Source organism: Hyperolius riggenbachi, chromosome 12 (genome assembly GCF_040937935.1).
Source record: "Hyperolius riggenbachi isolate aHypRig1 chromosome 12, aHypRig1.pri, whole genome shotgun sequence".
NCBI classification, from domain to species: domain Eukaryota; kingdom Metazoa; phylum Chordata; class Amphibia; order Anura; family Hyperoliidae; genus Hyperolius; species Hyperolius riggenbachi.
In genome coordinates this window covers 178,154,593-178,175,486 of record NC_090657.1, presented here as the reverse complement: position 1 = coordinate 178,175,486, position 20,894 = coordinate 178,154,593, and the positions used below count along the sequence as shown (strand labels likewise).

General features: G+C 49.0%; 2 protein-coding genes across 3 annotated transcripts in view; one reads left to right on the top strand and one right to left on the bottom strand.

Moving 5' to 3' along the window:
• The window catches only part of PDYN (prodynorphin), a 189,120-nt gene extending 179,011 nt beyond the window's left edge, over positions 1-10,109 (bottom strand). For both annotated transcript variants that reach the window (XM_068263827.1, XM_068263828.1), the window contains exon 1: positions 10,069-10,109. The gene's annotated coding sequence lies outside the window, so the exon portion shown is untranslated. The remainder of the gene's footprint in view (positions 1-10,068) is intronic.
• Positions 10,110-20,376: 10,267 nt separating this feature from the next.
• LOC137540713 (opioid growth factor receptor-like protein 1) overlaps positions 20,377-20,894 on the top strand; it is a 44,495-nt gene continuing 43,977 nt past the window's right edge. Inside the window, exon 1 of the mRNA XM_068261837.1 lies at positions 20,377-20,461. The gene's annotated coding sequence lies outside the window, so the exon portion shown is untranslated. The remainder of the gene's footprint in view (positions 20,462-20,894) is intronic.

Below are 20,894 nucleotides of genomic sequence, written 5' to 3'. Positions count from 1 at the left end.
GCGGCGTAAGACTGATATCTACGTCCCTAGGACTTCAGATGAAGTCCTGCAACATGTAGATATACAGCCCGCAGTGCGGTGAATAGTTAAGATACAGTACTATAGTATACTTTACGTGCTTGAGTATGACAATCTCTGATATAGTAAACTACTGTTCCAGGTCCATTGAAGTTTACTATAAAGGGATTCTACATTACGCCACTTAGGCAGCGAGCATGGCATTAAGGGGTTACCAGAGTGTTATCAATCTTGGGGGTTACATCAGACAAGAGACAATTTTCATGGTGCAAAAAATTACAATTTCTGTTTAAACAATGTTAAGTTTCAGAGCAGAGGGGATAACAATAATATGAAGACAGCTGGGGTTACTGATCATCTGACCACTGCATCATCCACCTGATACCTACTTACAAGAGGCGCCTGGAAACCTCAAAACCTGTCACCAAATCCTTCAAAGTGTGGTCAAGTGAGGCCAAACTACAACTTCAGGCCTGCTTTGACTGCACAGACTGGAAGGCTCTGGAATCGCCTAACCTGGACGAGTGGGCAGACAACGTATCCTCGTACATTAGCTTCTGCGAGAACTCCTGTATCCCAACAAAATCCAAACGATAAACCGTGGTTCTCTAATAGCCTACGACAACTGCGACGCAACAAAGAAGCTGCACACAAGTCCGGCAACCAGGAGGATTACAAGAGGGCAAGAAACGACCTAAACAGAGAACTGAGGTCCGCAAAGAGGTGCTACGCGGAAAAGCTGGAACAGAAGCTCTCCTCAAACGACTCACGAGCTGTGTGGAAAGGACTTAAGGCTGCCACCAACTACAAGCCTCCCCCTCAGCATGCTACACCCAGCACCGAGCTTGCCGAGAGTCTCAGTGACTTCTACTGTAGATTTGAGAACCAGCCAAAACCTGCAGGACTCCTACAGCCGCTTGCACAACCTTCCGACGCTGACGCCCTGGGCCCAAACTCATCCCCACCATCAGTGAGGGAGGCGGATGTACTGAAACACTTGCTTAGGCTGAATGCTAGGAAAGCTTCTGGTCCGGACGGAGTGTCACCAGCCTGCCTGAAAACTTGCGCTCATCAGCTCGCTCCCACCCTCTCTTCCATCTTCACGAGGTCCCTCCGGGAAGGCAAAGTTCCCGCGTGCTTCAAGAGGTCCGCCATTATCCCTGTCCCCAAAAAGCAGGGAATCCTCGACCTCAACAACTTCAGGCCCGTGGCACTTACATCCGTGATCATGAAAGCTTTGGAAAGCATGGTGCTCCCTCTCCTTAAGCACTCCACAGAGGACTTGCTAGACCCGCATCAGTTCGCGTACAGAGCAAACAGGTCCACTGACGACGCCATCAACATCTGCTTGGAGCTCGTCTTATGATCACCTAGATAGACCAAACTCCTACGCCAGGATCCTCCTACTGGACTTCAGCTCAGCATTCAACACAATCAGCCCCAAAATATTGCAAGACAATCTCGCTGCGCTAGGAGTCCACCCCACCCTACGCCTGTGGATCACGGACTTCCTCACCAACAGGTCCCAGGTCGTTAGGCTAGGCACTATCTCCTTACAACCTAGGATCACCAACACAGGAGCCCCACAAGGCTGCGTCCTGTCGCCGTTTCTGTTCTCTCTGTATACGAACAACTGCAAATCCACGTCAGACTCTGTAAAAGTAATCAAATTTGCTGATGACACGACTATTGTCGGTCTCATCACCAAAAATGATGAGAAGGAGTACCGCCACCAGGTCGAAAGTGTCTGTCACTGGTGCAGAGAGAACGGATTGGTCCTAAACACAGCAAAAACTGTGGAGATGATAGTTGACTTCAGGAGGCGCGCCTCCACCCCACCCCCAATCCGCATTGATGGCAAGGAAGTAGAAAGAGTCCCCAGTGTCCGCCTTCTGGGCACAACCATCTCCAATGACCTGAGGTGGAAGGCCAACACTGCCTCCACACAGAGGAAAGCCCAACAGAGACTTTTCTTTCTCCGCCAACTAAAAAAGTTTGGTATGGCCCGAAAACTTCTGACGAACTTCTACTCCGCTACAATTGAATCTGTCCTATGCTCTTCCATCCTGGTTTGGTACGCCAGTTCCTCCGCCAGTGACAGGCTCAGACTGCAGAGGGTCATCAGATCAGCGGAGAGGATCATCGGGAGACCCCTTCCCTCTCTGGACCACCTCTACCACTCCAGGTTGTACTCCAGAGCATTAAAGATCACCAACGACCCCTCACACCCAGGCCATCGCTTCTTTAGTCAGCGCCCCTCGTGCCGGAGGCTCCGGTTTCGGTCCATCTTCACCAAGACCTCAAGACATAAAAACAGCTTTTTTCCCTCGGCTGTCAACCTTCTGAACTCTACCCACAAAATTGCCCATCCCCAGCCCACAATACGTGCCCACACTGAGGCACTCTGCACATAGAGGGCGCTCTAGCTTAAACGGACTCTTTGGTTGTTTTTGTGTTGTAACTTATGCCACATTGTCTCTCTCCACCTGGTATTATGTTCTGTTCTGTATCTGTATCTATATCCTGTATCAGTACCCTGTACGTGCCAAGTCCAATTCCGGGCACGACCTAGTCGTGCTTGGCGATAATAAAGATTCTGATTCTGATTAAGGTGATAAAATTGACTGAGAACAGTCGATGACATGACTATGTACTCTGTAAAGTGCTGCAGGAAATGTCAGTGCTATATAAATACATAATAATATATTTGGATTTGGAGAGGAGTTAGGCAACTTGACATAAAATTTAGGAGAATGTCACAACTTTTTAATAGTTATATACATTGGTTGATACAGATCTTTACATCAGGCCAAACAGAGGGACATTAAAAAAGTAAAGAGGAAATGGATTTGCTTCTGAATGAGGGACAGGATGCATGCATTTAATTTAGCACTAAAAGCAAAAGCTTTTTCTGGTTATCAACATATCCAGTAAAAAAATTGTCATTTTGGTACATTTGTGTCATTTAACCAAAGTGTGGCATAAACCAAAGTGTCTATGTAAGCCAATTTTCTGTTTGGTATGAAGGCCCTGCAAAAACAAATGAGCAAAAGCCAATTTCAGTAGAATGGTGACCTCTGCTGGCCACATTTTGGTACTGCAACAACAACAAAAAAAAGAATCTGCGTTACAACGCAGAACCTGAAGTTACAGATTGCCCAGCAAGCCTTCTTAATAAAATGCTATGCAGAACAGAAGTTTGACATCTTAAAACAGTAGCACACTATTAATGATACCAAATCTGGACTCCCAGTTGCTACACACTTTCGGTCCAACGGACACAGCATGGATGATCTTCGTGTCATTGCCCTGAAGAGCGGCTTCAAAACGTCAAATGACCGATTAATAGCAGAAACAAAATTTATAAATTGGTTCAAAGCTGTGCAGAAGGGTTTGAATAAGGACAACAACTTTCTATATTGGTATGAGATTGATGATATATGAACTGTCTCAGCCACTCTAGCTGAACTTGTGAACTAAGAATTTACGATACCTCTGGGTCAACACTAATACCAGGTCTGTGAGCAATGGAGTAAACAAGGATCCTTATCTTACCTCATTTAGATGGTCTGTTTGTATTAAGGCATCTTAATGACGTATTTATGCTTGAAAAAAATATCTGTTTTCCCTTTTGATGTTGCATGTATATAAGCTGTCTGTACCACCAGCATGCAAACTAACAGGATGTAAACCTGACGAAGGCTGCAAGGCCGAAACCTTGTTTATTCTTATTCATTTGTAGTTAGCCAATAAATGGTATCATCCTGATTTAAAACTTCTTGCTTAAAACAGTAGGTATCTGAAACTATTTAGGTTGGAGTGCACTTTGATGTGTCCCGCAATGCATCTCTGAATATGCAAATCATTTCTTTGTTGTCCCTCATAGCTAAACACACCTCCAGAAGCGAAAAATACATATTTATATCCTATTAAACAACGCTAGCTGCCTGTTTGTCCTGCTGATCTATTTGGCTGCAGCAGTGTCTGCAGAGCTGGGACAAGGTCCTCCAGCACCCAAGGCTGAGACACCAAAGTGCGCCCCTCCATCCCTCCCACCCCAGCCGTCACACACTGATTGCTATTAGACTAAGAAGCGCCACAGGGCCCACAACCTCCCCAAAACCTTAATATCTAGTTATCTGGCTTGCAGTCACTGCCATGTATCCCCTTTTCTTATTTCTTTCTGCTTCAAACACAATTAGGAATGACAGCTGAGGCTGGAGCCTCTCCAGCCTATGCCTCGGCCCGGCCCTGTGTGTCTGAATCACACCATAATCAAGCATGTAGCTAATCTTTTCAGATCTGACAATTGTCAGAAACACCTGATCTGCTGCATGCTTGTTCAGGGTCTATGACTAAAAGAATTAGAGGCAGAGGATCAGCAGGACTGCCAGGCAACTGGTATTGCTTAAAGGAGTACTGTAGGGGGGCCGCCATCAGAAATTTTGGGGCCCCTCACACATCATCAGGCCGGGGCCCCTCTGCACAGGCACAGGCTCTGCATCAGGAGCGCTCTGCACAGGCACACTACGTAATTGTGATGTCACAACTACGTAGTGCGCCTAAGCATAGCTCTCCCTACCGGCCACATGAATGCATACAAGGATGCGCTTCCTGGGCAGCGCCTACGCAGTAAGCCAAGGCCACACAACCCGTAAGTTCAGGGGGTCGCTACTGACTAACGGAGGGAGCGGTGGGCATGAGGAGGGCCCACTAAACATGCCTGCTCCCCCGTTTTTCATTTTATTTTCCACCAAGGTATCCTTCAATACCAGCGCGTTGGCAGGGCCGGATTTGTACATTTTCCACCCAAGGCCCAGTACCTCCAGCCGCCTCATGAAAACAGAGTGACCACGATTGGGTTATCGGAAATAGGAAAAGGAGGAAGGTTAGAGATATTGATGGATACTGTAATAGGTATTTACAAACAAAATGTGGTTAGGAAAGATTAAAAGCTCTGCTTTTTGGCTATTTAAGGTGAGACCAAGAATTTGATAATAGGATTATGGAAAAAGGGATAACATTATCAAGTTAAGGTTACTGATCACAAGATTAGGGTGATTAAATTGACTGAGAACAATCCATGACATGACTATGTACTCTGTAAAGTGCTGCAGAAGATGTCAGTGCTATATAAATCCATAATAATATGGTAGGACATTAGACTATGACTGTGGTAGGATTAGACTGTGAGCTCCTCTGAGGACAGTCAGTGGCATGGCTATGTACTCAGTACAGTGCTGCAGATGTCAGTGCTATATAAATACATAATAATAATATGGTAGGACATTACACTATGACTATGGTAGGATTAGATTGTGAGCTCCTCTGCAACATGCTATGGGGGACATCAGCATAGGATAAATACTTATAATGATTAGAGTGACACACTGATGGGATGCTTTTGGAGAGGGTGATATTAAGAGGGAAGGAAAGACAGGGTGAGAGAGGCAGAGAGGAGTAGAAAGTTTAGCGACTAGAAGGGCCGAGGGAAGGAAGGAGAAGATGCAGCAAGAGATAAGCGTAATGGAGAGTGACAGGGAATGAGACGAGGGAGGAGGGATGGGTGTTATGGTGGCATAGAAGACTGCATTTTCCAAAAACAGGTAGACAGCAATGCAAATTATGGAGTATCCACAGCACAAAAAATCATTGATACAATGGTGAGTAGAACAGTGGTCTGCTACAAGAAGGCTGCACAAACAATGAACACTAAAGGAAAGCTGGATGTCCCAGATGTCTGAAGCAGCCACACGCAGCAGCTCTGTGACTTGTTGCAAATGCTTTTCTGCAAGCGTGCAGAAAGGCATCTGTCAGCTTTCGATGGCGCTTCCCCTTGCAGGGGGACATGGAAGCATGGCTGTAAGGCAGGGGACACACTTGATTGTTTTCGTACGCGTTTTCTGCGCAGAAAAACTGAAAACTCATGTAAATCAATGGGCTAGTTCACGCTTAATATGTAGTTCGCATCAGTGGCGGACATACGGCCGTGCAGGCCGTGCCGCCGCACGAGGGCCCCTGAAGTTCTGCTGCTTCAGGGGCCCATTAAGTATTGCAGGTTTTTTTTTTTTTTTTTTTTATTTTTATTTTATTTATTTTTTTAACCTGGGGGGCCCAACTCCTGTCCTCCCCCCTCACCTCGCCCCCCCCCCCCCCTCATGCGGCGGGAGAGCGGAAAATACAAGAAGTCTCCGGCCGGGGCGGCAGCTGCCGCTTGGTCTCCAACTTTGGAGACATATCGGAAACTAAGCAGCAGCTGCCTCTAGCGTCTGCTGCAGCCCCGGCCGGAGACTTCCTGTATTTTCTGCTCTCCCGCCGGCTGCAGCGCATACCGGGAGGGGGGCCCCGAGGTGAGTGAGGGAGGATAGGAGTCGGGCCCCCCACCCGGATAGCTACCCACTCGGCTACCTTACCCACCCACCCGGCTACCTACCCCGCTACCTAACCATCCACCCGGCTACCTACCCGGCTACCTAACCAGGCTACCTACCCACCCACCCGGCTACCTAGCTACCCACCCGGCTACCTAACCACCCTGCCGGCTATCTACCTGGCTACCTACCCACCCGGCTACCTAACCACCCTGCCGGCTATCTACCTGGCTACCTACCCACCCGGCTACCTAGCTACCCACCCGGCTACCTAACCACCCTGCCGGCTACCTACCTGGCTACCTACCCACCCGGCTACCTAGCTACCCACCCGGCTACCTGACCACCCACCCGGCTACCTGACCACCCTGCCGGCTATCTACCTGGCTACCTACCCACCCGGCTACCTAGCTACCCACCCGGCTACCTAACCACCCTGCCGGCTATCTACCTGGCTACCTACCCACCCGGCTACCTACCCACCCGGCTACCTAGCTACCCACCCGGCTACCTAACCACCCTGCCGGCTACCTACCCACCCGGCTACCTAGCTACCCACCCGGCTACCTAACCACCCTGCCGGCTATCTACCTGGCTACCTACCCACCCGGCTGGCTACCCACCCACCCGGCTACCTACCCACCCACCCGGCTACCTACCCACCCACCCGGCTACCTACCCACCCGGATACCTACCTACCCACCCGGCTACCTACCCACCCACCCGGCTACCTACCCACCCGGCTACCTAACCACCCTGCCGGCTATCTACCTGGCTACCTACCCACCCGGCTACCTACCCACCCGGCTACCTAGCTACCCACCCGGCTACCTAACCACCCTGCCGGCTATCTACCTGGCTACCTACCCACCCGGCTACCTAACCACCCTGCCAGCTATCTACCTGGCTACCTACCCACCCGGCTACCTACCCACCCACCCGGCTACCTACCCACCCGGATACCTACCTACCCACCCGGCTACCTACCCACCCACCCGGCTACCTACCCACCCGGCTACCTAACCACCCACCCGGCTACCTACACACCCACCCGGCTACCTACCTACCCACCAGGCTACCTACCTACCTACCCACCCGGCTACCTACCAACCCACCAGGCTACCTACCCACCCACCCAGCTACCTAACCACCCACCTACCCACCCACCAGGCTACCTACCCACCCGCCTACCCAGCCACCCACCAGGCTACCCACCCGGCTACCCAGCCACCCACCAGGCTACTTACCCACCCGGCTAAGGGCTACCTACCTACCCACCCGGCTGCCTACCTACCCACCAGGCTACCTATCCACCCAACCACCCATGGGAGCTGCGCGCCGGATGGAGGCTGGGACAGGAGGTCTGCTGCTGCAGGTGAGTAAATGTTTTTTTTTTATTATTTATTTTAGCAGGTGTATGTTCTGGGCAGGTCTGCCACATGATTGCGTGTATGTTCTGGGCAGGTCTGCCACATGATTGCGTGTATGTTCTGGGCAGGTCTGCCACATGATTGCATGTATGTTCTGGGCAAATTTGCTACATGATTGCATGTGTTTTCTGGGCAAATCTGCCGACATGATTGCACGTATTTTCTGGGCATATCTGCCGACATGATTGCAGGTATTTTCTGGGCATATCTGCCGACATGATTGCAGGTATTTTCTGGGCATATCTGCCGACATGATTGCAGGTATTTTCTGGGCATATCTGCCGACATGATTGCATGTATTTTCTGGGCATATCTGCCGACATGATTGCACGTATTTTCTGGGCATATCTGCCGACATGATTGCACGTATTTTCTGGGCATATCTGCCGACATGATTGCACGTATTTTCTGGGCATATCTGCCGACATGATTGCACGTATTTTCTGGGCATATCTGCCGACATGATTGCACGTATTTTCTGGGCATATCTGCCGACATGATTGCACGTATTTTCTGGGCATATCTGCCGACATGATTGCACGTATTTTCTGGGCATATCTGCCGACATGATTGCACGTATTTTCTGGGCATATCTGCCGACATGATTGCACGTATTTTCTGGGCATATCTGCCGACATCATTGCACGTATTTTCTGGGCATATCTGCCGACATCATTGCACGTATTTTCTGGGCATATCTGCCGACATCATTGCACGTATTTTCTGGGCAAATCTGCCGACATGATTGAATGTATTTTCTGGGCAAATCTGCTCACATTATGTGTATTTTCTTGAGAAAACCTGCACAATTATGTGAATTTTCTGGGGAAAGGGTCACCAAAACTTGGGCCCACTGTCTTTGCGTTGCACTTTTCAAGGGAACCTGAGGTGAGAATAATATTGAGGCTGCCATATTTCTCTCCTTTTAAGCAATACCAGTTGCCTGGTTGCCGTTCTGGTCCTCTGCCTCTTATTCTTTCAACCATAGACCCTGAACAAGCATGCAGCAGGTCAGGGGTTTCTGACAATATTGTCAGAACTGAGAAGATTAAGCTGCATGCTTGTTGCTGGTGTAATTCAGTTTATTACTGCAGCCAAATAGATCAGCAGGGCCGCCAGGCAACTAGTATTGTTTAAAAGGAAATAAATATGGCAGCCTCCATATCACTCTCACCCCGGGATCACTTTAAATTACAGTTAGCTCCGCCCTTATCCGGTCATTGCCACGCCCATTTTTTTTCTATCCACGCCCATTTTTTGCCGCGGCGCACTTCGCGCGCCGCAGGTTATAGCTGCACCCATTTTTGGGCGCGATTGATATTTTGCACAGGGGCCCACTGCTGCCTGTGTCCGCCACTGGTTCGCATGCAGAAACAAAACTGACATTCTGCATGATGACTGCACATTTTGTCAGTTTTCTCTATCAATTACATCAGCTGCTGTGAAAAAACGTGCACGTTTTCCTGCATAAAAACACACTTGGTGTGCAGAAAAAGTATGCAGAAAAACGTGCGCAGAAATTTTGAGACAAGTGTGTTCCCTGCCTAAATGATCCCTTAAACAATCTATTGCTTCCTGGATCGGCGAAGTGACGGGCAGACAACTGTGAAAATCGGGATCAAAACGTGACATTCGCACAAACGACAGTAGACGGCGGTAAGCAATCATAACGGCTGTCTATTGATCTGGATGGCCAGCATTTAAATGACAAGCACCTGGACGTCGTTTATCGGCGCAGAACCGTCCGTCTGATCCAAGCCTAAATGTATTGAGGCAGTTGGAATGACCCATAAAGGACTTAGAAGAGCAGAGCAAACCAATGAAACTGGATCAGCTAGATAAAAACAAGTGCAATAACCAATTTGTAGTGAACTTTAAAAAGCAGCTTCATAAATAAAGAAGTGCTGGTGCTCCAGGATAGGAACAGCACTGTTAACAATAGGGTGAACCACTGTGCCCAGAAGACCAAATCTACAAGAAAAGCCACCTAGGAAATGAACCCCCATAGAATATGGGAGATAATGTAAGATAAATAATTAAATGACTGCAGGAGGGAGAGCTGCTTGGTAAACAAGCTAAAAGGAGTGACAGGGCTGCATGGAGATCAGAGACTGATAGCAGCCAGCTGGTCACTCACTCCATGGACTGTCAGAATCAGGCAGCTTGCTGCAAGTGAGCCAAATGCCTGCTTGTTCAGCTCACATCTCTCCCCCTCCTCACAGCTACTCCAGCACACACTGTGTAGCTACCTGACTTCAGCCACCTTCTTCCTCCAGGCTTGAATCTCCCTCACTGCTGGGTCAGCCCCGCCCCTCAGTGTCAGAGGGGAAGGGAGGGGTGCTCTCCTCTGCGTGTATGCAGGAGAGACTGTGGAGCAGGGATGCCCACACTTTTTCGGCTCGTGAGCTACTTTTAAATTTGCAGAGGCCAGGAGATCCACCAACGTCCCAAATGCTAAGCTTAGCACTCATCCCTCCCCCGGTATAGGTTAGCCAGTTATATGTGCCTCCAGCCTGGGTCAGCCAGGTATATGTGCCTGCAGCATGGGTTAGCCAGGTATGTGTGCCTGCAGCATAGGTTAGCCAGGTATATGTGCCTGCAGCATGGGTTAGCCAGGTATGTGTGCCTGCAGCATAGGTTAGCCAGGTATGTGTGCCTGCAGCATGGGTTAGCCAGGAATGTGTGCCTGCAGCATGGGTTAGCCAGGCATGTGTGCCTGCAGCATGGGTTAGCCAGGCATGTGTGCCTGCAGCATGGGTTAGCCAGGTATGTGTGCCTGCAGCCTGGGTTAGCCAGGGATGTGTGCCTGCAGCATGGGTTAGCCAGGCATGTGTGCCTGCAGCATGGGTTAGCCAGGCATGTGTGCCTGCAGCATGGGTTAGCCAGGCATGTGTGCCTGCAGCATGGGTTAGCCAGGCATGTGTGCCTGCAGCATAGGTTGACTTAGCACGCACCCCCGCTCCCCCGGTATAGGTTAGCCAGGTATATCTGCCTGCAGCATGGGTTAGCCAGGTCTATGTGCCTGCAGCATAGGTTAACCAGGTATATGTACTTGCAGCATGGGTTAGCCAGGTATATGTGCCTGCAGCATGGGATAGCCAGGTATATGTGCCTGCAGCATGGGATAGCCTGGTATATGTGCCTGCAGCATAGGATAGCCAGGTATATGTGCCTGCAGCATAGGTTAGCCAGGTATATGTGCCTGCAGCATAGGATAGCCAGGTATATGTGCCTGCAGCATAGGATAGCCAGGTATATGTGCCTGCAGCATAGGTTAGCCAGGTATATGTGCCTGCAGCATAAGTTAGCCAGGTATATGTGCCTGCAGCATAGGTTACCCAGGTATATGTGCCTGCAGCATAGGTTAGCCAGGTATTTGTGCCTGCAGCATAGGATAGCCAGGTACATGTGCCTGCAGCATAAGTTAGCCAGGTATATGTGCCTGCAGCATGGGTTAGCCAGGTATGTGTGCCTGCAGCATAGGTTAGCCAGGTATATGTGCCTGCAGCATGGGTTAGCCAGTTATGTGTGCCTGCAGCATGGGTTAGCCAGGTATGTGTGCCTGCAGCCTGGGTTAGCCAGGGATGTGTGCCTGCAGCATGGGTTAGCCAGGCATGTGTGCCTGCAGCATGGGTTAGCCAGGCATGTGTGCCTGCAGCATGGGTTAGCCAGGCATGTGTGCCTGCAGCATGGGTTAGCCAGGCATGTGTGCCTGCAGCATGGGTTAGCCAGGCATGTGTGCCTGCAGCATGGGTTAGCCAGGCATGTGTGCCTGCAGCATGGGTTAGCCAGGCATGTGTGCCTGCAGCATGGGTTAACTTAGCATGCACCCCCCCTCCCCCGGTATAGGTTAGCCAGGTATATCTGCCTGCAGCATGGGTTAGCCAGGTCTATGTGCCTGCAGCATAGGTTAACCAGGTATATGTGCTTGCAGCATGGGTTAGCCAGGTATATGTGCCTGCAGCATGGGATAGCCAGGTATATGTGCCTGCAGCATGGGATAGCCAGGTATATGTGCCTGCAGCATAGGATAGCCCGGTATATGTGCCTGCAGCATAGGTTAGCCAGGTATATGTGCCTGCAGCATAGGATAGCCAGGTATATGTGCCTGCAGCATAGGTTAGCCAGGTATATGTGCCTGCAGCATAGGATAGCCAGGTATATGTGCCTGCAGCATAAGTTAGCCAGGTATATGTGCCTGCAGCATAGGTTAGCCAGGTATATGTGCCTGCAGCATAGGTTAGCCAGGTATATGTGCCTGCAGCATAGGATAGCCAGGTATATGTGCCTGCAGCATAGGTTAGCCAGGTATATGTGCCAGTATAGGAGATAGTAGCTACCTTAATCCAGCGGCTGAGGGTCCTGGACTCCTGGAACACTCTGGCGGGCTAAGGCCACTGGCCAATAAGGATGCAGGGGAGGATAGGTGGCGAGGAGAGAGGCGGCGCGGCCGCTACGTCATGATTGGGGGCGGCGCCGGGTATATTACAAGCAGGCACATCGCATGCTGCCCAACGCTGCCCCCAGCCATGACGGCGTAGCGTACGCGCCGCCTCTCCTCCCCTGCATCCTTATTGGCCAGCGGCTGGCAGCTAAACGTGATGAGCTGCCAGCCGCAACATTTAACGTGACACGGCCAAGATATATATATATATATATATATATATATATATATTCTGTGAATATAGAGAGATGTATACAGTATATACACACACACTTTGATGGTGGAGTCTGATGACGAGGGTCAGGTCCAGGGGCGTAGCAATAGGGGGTGAATAGTGATAATCATTAAACTGTTCCCCATCCCCTTCTTGCACCTCTGACACTGTAGTTGCCATTGGCAAGTTTTGGCGCGCTGTATCAATTGTGATGCATAGAGTGCTTGGGGGGGCCCATGTAAAACTTGCATCGGGGCCCAAAGCTCCTAAGCTACGCCACTGGTCAGGTCCCTGACACCTCTATGGATGAGCCAACCATTAGTGGTTTGCAAGAAGATACCACCTCAGCAGACAGTCAGAGACGGTGCAGGGAGGGAAATATAAGACGATGGCGCACAGCTGTACCGGATGAATTTTTAAGTCCTGTGTGGTCGCCCGCCGGTTTGAACCCACTCCTCCTCTTTCCTCCATTTACAGGCCAGCCAGGAATTGTAGTGGAGATCATCATACAAGCATGTGATTTCTGCTCTTAGAAAGGTCAATTACTGACAACTTTTTATGGACTCTGCCTTTCACTACAGAAAGAATCTAGCCACACATATTTGGTATCGTTTTATTCAGAAGGAATTGCTACATAATTTTTTAAGTGAATTTCTGCAATACTTCAAAGCATGTTTGTGAAAAAATCTGCAAAACTGACGTCTGAGTAAAAAAAAAAAAAATTTTTTATTTTGATGTTATATGCTCCATCAAATTCCACCGATAATCTATGCTGCCAAAATTATCAATGTACCCATGGATGGATACTTCAGGGGATGTAGTTTCCCTAATGGGGTCATTTTAGCAGGAATTTTCAGTCGTTCAAAGCTTCAAGAGAAGTGGTGCACACTGCAGAAAACAAGCATTGTCAGTTTTGTTCACGGAAAAGCAAAATTACACATTTTTTTCACAATCCCTACAATGTACCTAAAATGTTAATCATTTGCTATTTTTGTGCATATCTGCATAGAAAACAAATGGAAGAATACACTTTGAAAATAATGTATGCTTCAATTGAACATATTTTATATTTTGGACTTAACATTTCAGATAGTATACATTTTTAAACACATTTTTTGCAGAATTTCTCTTAAAAACTAAATAAAACGAAGGCTGCTTTCACAGTTAGACGTTACAGGCGCACGTTAGTGCAGCCTGTAACGCAGCCCCACCGCACAGCAATGAAAAATCAATGGGCTGTTCACAGTGCCCACGTTGCGTTACATTGTAATGCAGCATAAAAAAAGTGCTGCATGCTGTGCGTTATAAGTGACTAAGCCGCATTAGACTGTTTGCACATGCCCAGTGATGTTGGAGGAGGAGGTCTCCCCTCCTCGGCCAGGCACATGGCTAATTAATATTCACTGTACGGTGTGACGTGCAGTGTTTACTTCCGGGAGCGCCGGAGGGAGGAGGGTCTCTTCTGCCAGGGAATTATACTATTTTAAAAACCAGTATACATCATACCATGGCTGGGAATCGAACACAGATCTCACTTTGTGGTGGGCAAGTCACCCTAACCACTGTACCACTACAGTAGTAAGTGAAGCTGGCCTAAAATTTACCATTTATGCTCAATGCAATAGAAACATGTTGCTTACAGGGAACCTTAACTGAGAGTGATATGGATGTTTCCTGTAAACAATACCAGTTGCCTGGCAGTCCAGCTGATCTTTGTGACTGCAATAGTGGCTGAATCACACCCTGAAACAAGCATGCAGCTAATCCAGTCTGACTTCAGTCAGAGCACCTGATCTGCATGCTTGTTCAGGGGCTGTAGCTAAAAGTATTAGAGACACAGGATCAGCAGGCGATTCAGGCAACTGGTATTATTTTAAAAGGAAAAATCCATATCCTTCTCAGTTTAGGTTCCCTTTAAGGATTTGTAGCATAAAAGCCAACTCACATTGGCTGGGATTTGAACCTGGGTCTCACTGTGTGGTGGGCATGCACCCTAACCACTGTACCAATTGACGCTGGCCTAAAAATTACCAATTATGCTCAATGCAATAGAAACCTGTTGCTTACAGGGATCCTTAACTGAGAGTGATATGGATGTTTCCTTTTAAACAATACCAGTTGCATGGCAATCCTGCTGATCTCTTTGCTGCAGGCCTCCAGCAGTGAGAGAAGTGTGTTTTACAATAACATGTCTGCTGACAGTGATATGAAGGGTCAAAGTTTTGCTCAATAGAGCATTATGGGGCGAATCGAACTTCCGCAAAAGTACGCCTGATGCAGGCAAACGCGAACCCCCAAAGTTCGCCTGGAACCATCACGGCATCACAGCATGCATGAAGAGCCGCTTAAGATGGCTCAATGTAACGTCCAGCTTCAACCCCACTATACGTTGCGTTAGGGGCACGTTATGCGACCTTAACGTGGCATTTTTTGCATCTTGTTCAGAAGATTCTGTTTAATTGACCCTGAAAATTTGTTGTTTCTAGGACTTATGGGGGATTTGCTATTAACCGCTAAAGTCGGCGGATTTTTACTGTAATGTAAAATGCAGGAAATAGGCAGATGTAGATTTTCTGCATTTTACATTACAGTAAAAATCCGCCGAATTTAGCAGTTAATAGCAAAGCCCCCTTAAGTCCTAGAAACACCAAATTGTCAGGGTTTATTAAACCGAATCTTGTGGACAAGATGCAAAAAAAAAGTTTTCTAAAATCTTATAGTTTTTGAGAAAATCAATGTTAAAGTCGGGTGGAATTTCCGCGATTTCCGGCGGAAATTTCCGCGATTTCCGGCAGAAATCCGCCTACGGCGCTTGCATTACCGATTTCCGCATTCTGATGCGGAAATGCAATTTCTGATCAGAATTTTGGAAATTGCATTTCCCCGGAATCCGAATGAGCATCCCTAGTGTCCACCCCCACTCTCTTACAGAGCAATAAACAATAACTAAGGCTTCTTTCACACTAGAGACCTTTTTTGGCGTTTTACCGCCATAGCCATAGTTTGCGTTTTCCATGGTAAAATGAAAGTCCATAGACTTTCATTTTACCCTTCACACTTAACACCGCGTTTTTGAGTGTTGCGTTGTGAAGCCCCCTGGCGCTTTTTCAGGGCCGACCATGGCATTTCGCATTTCAATGATAATCAATGGAAACTGCAATCTACAGATTTTTTAAAACGTTTTCAAAACGTTTCACCGCTGAAAAAAATCCCCAAAATTCAATTAACAACAACAAAAAAAGATGGTGTTAGAGCTGTAAAACGCAGCAAAAGGCAGTGTTTTAGCCTCTTCTACTGCATCCTCTAGTGCAGGGGGGCCCACACTTTTCAACTCACGAGCTACTTTGAAACTTACTGAGCCCCAGAGATCTACCAACATTTAAAATTCTAAATGTTGCATATCTCTCCCTGCCCCCCCCCCCATCATGATTGGGCAAAGGCAGATTTCTTCCCCCAACTACCACATTATCAAGTGAACTTTCCTGCCCCCAGTATAGGTAGCCAGGCGTAGGTGCCCCCAATACAGGCTAGCCAGGCATGGGTGCCGCCAGTATAGGTTAGCCAAGCATGGATGCCCCCAGTATAGGTAGCCAGGCATATGTGGCCAATACAGGTAGCCAGGCACATGTGGCCAGTACAGGTAGCCAGGGATAAGTGGCCAGTACAGGTAGCCAGGGATATGTGGCTAGTACAGGTAGCCAGGGATATGGGGCCAGTGTAGGTAGTCAGGCATATGTGGCCAGTGTACGTAGCCAGGGATATGTGGCCAGTGTAGTTAGCCAGGGATATGTGGCCAGTGTAGGTAGTCAGGCATATGTGGCCAGTGTAGGTAGCCAGGGATATGTGGCCAGTGTAGTTAGCCAGGCATATGTGGCCAGTGAAAGTAGCCAGAGATATGTGACCAGTGTAAGTAGCCAGGGATATGTGTCCAGTGTAAGTAGCCAGGGATATGTGGCCAGTGTAGTTAGCCAGAGATATGTGACCAGTGTAAGTAGCCAGGGATATGTGGCCAGTGTAGGTAGCCAGGGATATGTGGCCAGTGTAGTTAGCCAGGGATATGTGGCCAGTGTAGGTAGCCAGGGATATGTGGCCAGTGTAGTTAGCCAGGGATATGTGGCCAGTGTAGTTAGCCAGGGATATGTGGCCAGTGTAGTTAGCCAGGGATATGTGGCCAGTGTAGTTAGCCAGGGATATGTGGCCAGTGTAGTTAGCCAGAGATATGTGACCAGTGTAAGTAGCCAGGGATATGTGGCCAGTGTAGGTAGCCAGGGATATGTGGCCAGTGTAGTTAGCCAGGGATATGTGGCCAGTGTAAGTAACCATGGACATGTGGCCAGTGTATTTAGCCCGGGATATGTGGCCAGTGTAGGTAGCCAGGGATATGTGGCCAGTGTCGGTAGCCAGGGATATCTGCCCAGTGTAGTTAGCCATGCATATGTGGCCAGTGTAGTTAGCCAGGAATATGTGGCCAGTGTAGTTAGCCAGGGATATGTGGCCATTGTAAGTAGCCAGGGATATTTGGCCAGTGTAGGTAGCCAGGGATATGTGGCCAGTGTAGTTAGCCAGGGATATGTGGCCAGTGTAAGTAACCATGGACATGTGGCCAGTGTAGTTAGCCAGGGATATGTGGCCAGTGTAGGTAGCCAGGGATATGTGGCCAGTGTAGGTAGCCAGGGATATCTGCCCAGTGTAGTTAGCCAGGCATATGTGGCCAGTGTAGTTAGCCAGGGATATGTGGCCAGTGTAGTTAGCCAGGGATATGTGGCCAGTGTAGTTAGCCAGGGATATGTGGCCATTGTAAGTAGCCAGGGATATGTGGCAAGTGTAGGTAGTCAGGCATATGTGGCCAGTGTAGGTAGCCAGGGACATGTGGCCAGTGTAGTTAGCCAGGGATATGTGGCCAGTGTAAGTAGCCAGGGATATGTGGCCAGTGTAGGTAGCCAGGGATATCTGCCCAGTGTAGTTAGCCAGGGATATGTGGCCAGTGTAGTTAGCCAGAGATATGTGACCAGTGTAAGTAGCCAGGGATATGTGTCCAGTGTAAGTAGCCAGGGATATGTGGCCAGTGTAGTTAGCCAGGGATATGTGGCCAGTGTAGTTAGCCAGGGATATGTGGCCAGTGTAGGTAGTCAGGGATATGTGGCCAGTACAGGTAGCCAGGGATATGTGACCAGTGTAAGTAGCCAGGGATATGTGGCCAGTGTAGGTAGCCAGGGATATGTGGCCAGTGTAGTTAGCCAGGGATATGTGGCCAGTGTAAGTAACCATGGACATGTGGCCAGTGTAGTTAGCCAGGGATATGTGGCCAGTGTAGGTAGCCAGGGATATCTGCCCAGTGTAGTTAGCCAGGCATATGTGGCCAGTGTAGTTAGCCAGGGATATGTGGCCAGTGTAGGTAGCCAGGGATATCTGCCCAGTGTAGTTAGCCAGGCATATGTGGCCAGTGTAGTTAGCCAGGGATATGTGGCCAGTGTAGTTAGCCAGGGATATGTGGCCAGTGTAGGTAGCCAGGGATATGTGGCCATTGTAAGTAACCATGGACATGTGGCCAGTGTAGTTAGCCAGGGATATGTGGCCAGTGTAGGTAGCCAGGGATATGTGGCCAGTGTAGGTAGCAATGGATATCTGCCCAGTGTAGTTAGCCAGGCATATGTGGCCAGTGTAGTTAGCCAAAGATATGTGACCAGTGTAAGTAGCCAGGGATATGTGGCCAGTGTAGGTAGCCAGGGATATGTGTCCAGTGTAAGTAGCCAGGGATATGTGGCCAGTGTAGTTAGCCAGGGATATGTGACCAGTGTAGTTAGCCAGGGATATGTGGCCACTGTAGGTAGCCAGGCATATGTGGCCAGTACAGGTAGCCAGGGATATGTGGCCAGTGTAGGTAGCCAGGGATATGTGGCCAGTGTAGGTAGCCAGGGATATGTGACCAGTGTAAGTAGCCAGGGATATGTGGCCAGTGTAGTTAGCCAGGGATATGTGGCCATTGTAAGTAACCATGGATATGTGGCCAGTGTAGTTAGCCAGGGATATGTGGCCAGTGTAAGTAGCCAGGGATATGTGGCCAGTGTAAGTAGCCAGGGATATGTGGCCAGTGTAGTTAGCCAGGGATATGTGGCCAGTGTAAGTAGCCAGGGATATGTGGCCAGTGTAGGTAGCCAGGGATATGTGGCCAGTGTAAGTAGCCAGGGATATGTGGCCAGTGTAGGTAGCCAGGGATATGTGGCCAGTGTAGTTAGCCAGGGATATGTGGCCAGTGTAAGTAGCCAGGGATATGTGGCCAGTGTAGGTAGCCAGGGATATGTGGCCAGTGTAGGTAGTCAGGCATATGTGGCCAGTGTAGGTAGCCAGGGATATGTGGCCAGTGTAAGTAGCCAGGGATATGTGGCCAGTGTAGGTAGCCAGGGATATGTGGCCAGTGTAGGTAGCCAGGGATATGTGGCAAGTGTAGGTAGTCAGGGATATGTGGCAAGTGTAGGTAGTCAGGCATATGTGGCCAGTGTAGGTAGCCAGGGATATGTGGCCAGTGTAAGTAGCCAGGGATATGTGGCCAGTGTAGGTAGCCAAGGATATGTGGCCAGTGTAAGTAGCCAGGGATATGTGGCCAGTGTAAGTAGCCAGGGATATGTGGCCAGTGTAGGTAGCCAGGGATATGTGTCCAGTGTAAGTAGCCAGGGATATGTGGCCAGTGTAGTTAGCCAGGGATATGTGACCAGTGTAGTTAGCCAGGGATATGTGGCCACTGTAGGTAGCCAGGCATATGTGGCCAGTACAGGTAGCCAGGGATATGTGGCCAGTGTAGGTAGCCAGGGATATGTGGCCAGTGTAGGTAGCCAGGGATATGTGACCAGTGTAAGTAGCCAGGGATATGTGGCCAGTGTAGTTAGCCAGGGATATGTGGCCATTGTAAGTAACCATGGATATGTGGCCAGTGTAGTTAGCCAGGGATATGTGGCCAGTGTAAGTAGCCAGGGATATGTGGCCAGTGTAAGTAGCCAGGGATATGTGGCCAGTGTAGTTAGCCAGGGATATGTGGCCAGTGTAAGTAGCCAGGGATATGTGGCCAGTGTAGGTAGCCAGGGATATGTGGCCAGTGTAAGTAGCCAGGGATATGTGGCCAGTGTAGGTAGCCAGGGATATGTGGCCAGTGTAGTTAGCCAGGGATATGTGGCCAGTGTAAGTAGCCAGGGATATGTGGCCAGTGTAGGTAGCCAGGGATATGTGGCCAGTGTAGGTAGTCAGGCATATGTGGCCAGTGTAGGTAGCCAGGGATATGTGGCCAGTGTAAGTAGCCAGGGATATGTGGCCAGTGTAGGTAGCCAGGGATATGTGGCCAGTGTAGGTAGCCAGGGATATGTGGCAAGTGTAGGTAGTCAGGGATATGTGGCAAGTGTAGGTAGTCAGGCATATGTGGCCAGTGTAGGTAGCCAGGGATATGTGGCCAGTGTAAGTAGCCAGGGATATGTGGCCAGTGTAGGTAGCCAAGGATATGTGGCCAGTGTAAGTAGCCAGGGATATGTGGCCAGTGTAAGTAGCCAGGGATATGTGGCCAGTGTAGGTAGCCAGGGATATGTGGCCAGTGTAGGTAGCCAGGGATATGTGGCCAGTGTAGTTAGCCAGGCATATGTGACAAGTGTAGGTACTATTTTCAAAAGTCCTTCGCAATCTACCCAGTAGCCCTTCGCGAGCTACTGGTAGATCACGATCGACGCATTGGGCAGCCCTGTTCTAGTGTGAAAGAGCCCTACTAGACACGTTGGCAGTGAGCCCAGCTTCACCAGCTAAGTGAACATCCTGTATTATTGCTTCAGCACAGCAGCCCCGGCCTGTCATGATGGGTGTGTCCTGCAAGTTACAAATATAGGAATAGAAAGTGAAACCAGAGTATGAAGTTACAGCAAGTGGGCTAAACTTCATTTAGTTCCAGCTTCACAACCCAGCAAGCAAAATTCACACCAGCTGGCGACATATCCTCGCTGTTCTACAGGTACGTGCTCTGATAAGAGCTGTTCTGACAAGTTATGTTGTGTTATAACTAGTACAAGACTTTATTCAGTCCTACAGGAAGTGCAGCTAGTCAACAAATAAGAGAACAAAAAGATTAGTCCAGAGATCAGAATAGTGGTAACATCAATAGGAACAGTGCAGTGGTGTAGCTAAGGAGCTTTGGGCCCCAGTGCAAGTTTTACACTGCCTCCTCCCCTCCCCCCCCCCCCCCCCCCCCCCCAGCATTCTATACATAACAATCCATATGTCACAATAATACCTGCCAAGGACAGCCACAGTATGAGAGGTGTAAGCAGAGGAGGGGAAAGGTTTGTAAATTATCACCAATATTAAAAGCATACATAAATGTGATCATTACCAGCATAGCACCATTAAAGGACTTCCGAGGCCAAAATTAATAAAATCACACTATA